The following is a 1687-nucleotide window of genomic DNA, read 5'->3' on the forward strand; positions in this document are numbered from 1 at the left end:
GCTAGTTGCTTCAGCCAGCTCTGGTCAGCTCCACACGGCATGTGAGTGGGGGATTTTCAAAGTTACTCGCTGTTAGGAGCCGACCTGATATTGATCTGGCCAGACAGGTGTAAATGTGAGCCATCTCGAAGCAGGAAAGGGAATCCTGTGGTCATCAAGAAAGGAGAGCCACCAGAGGAGCACATGGGAGAGCCCTACCTGAAGTGCCAGAGACAACAGCGCCCTCAGCACAGAGACCATGAGACAAAGTAGAGAGCCTTGCTGGAACCTCCCAGCCCATGGAACAAGTAAAGCTGGGTGCCTTGGGCAGGATCATGTATCAGCACCAAAGGAGCTTTGTAAGACGCTTTGCAGCAGAGGAGCGGCCCAGGGACCGTGTGGTTAAGAGGCTGAGGCTCACAGAAAGGGATTTGTGCTAGCATGGCTGAGAAAAGGACTGTGTCTCTATAATGTGTTCTCTTCCTAATTGTGGTGATCCATTAACCTCCCTAATAAACTCCCAAAATTTGAGGGGAAAAAAGAGCCCCAATAAAGTGATCCTAAAAAAAAAAGACTGGTAGAAATGAATGACTACATTTATAACTGGAGATCCTGAATTCCAAAGTAAGACTAAATTGAGATTACAGGGGGACCCTTCTAACAAGGAAATTCAAAATAAAAATGACTTTAAAGTTTATTTGGAAGTTAAATGGAATATAACAATATTCAAATGTTTCTTGTCAACTTTTCACACTAACTTTTATTGCATGCACTGAATTAGGATTAATTCTTTAATCTTTTAAAAACTATTTTCAGATATTCAAACACAAAAATGACCCAAAGCTGTTCTAAAAACTACCTCAAATAATTTGAATGAAAATTCTAGATCTTAAGAAAAAAAGAAAGAAAATTCTAGATCTTTAAAATCGAGTTATAAACCAAAGTAGAAAAATTGGGTTGCCTTGCAAATGGGAAATTCAGAGTTGAGCATAATCTCATAGGTTTCTGACAAGTGGCATGGGGCCAAGGTACATTACAATTTTACCTAAGCCCAATGATTTTATGGTTTCTGTTTTATAATGGAGGGAAATACTAGCCTGGCTGTTGATGCCTTGACCCTAAGATCCTCCATCCTGACTTAAAATTCTCTACTAAAAATACCTCCAAATATTTTAATTGCTATTTTTAGTGCTTTTTACCCCAAGGAAAAGTATGCTCGGCTTGAAAGTTGGTAAAGTTGTACTTTATGTGCTTTTCTGAGGGCATTTGTGTGTGTTTGTGTGTATGTGTATAGTTGAAATTTTCTTAAATAGAAATGCTTAGAAATCAAAGTCATTGAAAGGAGTTGGAAACAACCCAAATTTGCATCGACTGACGAGTGGATTAAAAAGCTGTGGTACATACATACAATGGAGTACTATGCATCGCTAAAAAGCAGTAATGAACATATAAAACACATTGCTGCATAGGAAGAAGTGGAGGAAATCATGCTAAGCAAAGTAAGCCAAGCACAAAAGGACAAGTACAACATGAGTCTGCTGAGGTAAGCTTAAAAAAAAAATGCAAAAGGGGCATAGGGAAAAAGTCATTGAATACATACATTCTTGGGGTGAGGACCAGGTAGTATGGCAAGCGCCAGACCAAATCCAGGGATATATATGGTAGCCAGCTAAAAAGGAGGTGGGAAAAGGAAAAAAAAATAATAAAA

General features: G+C 39.2%; 1 pseudogene; it reads left to right on the forward strand.

Moving 5' to 3' along the window:
• LOC101644933 overlaps positions 1-595 on the forward strand; it is a 4074-nt pseudogene extending 3479 nt beyond the window's left edge.
• Positions 596-1687: the final 1092 nt, after the last annotated feature.

This window comes from Echinops telfairi, unplaced genomic scaffold (assembly GCF_000313985.2).
Source record: "Echinops telfairi isolate 266 unplaced genomic scaffold, ASM31398v2 ScPeMD7_3533;HRSCAF=4204_0, whole genome shotgun sequence".
NCBI classification, from domain to species: Eukaryota; Metazoa; Chordata; class Mammalia; order Afrosoricida; family Tenrecidae; genus Echinops; species Echinops telfairi.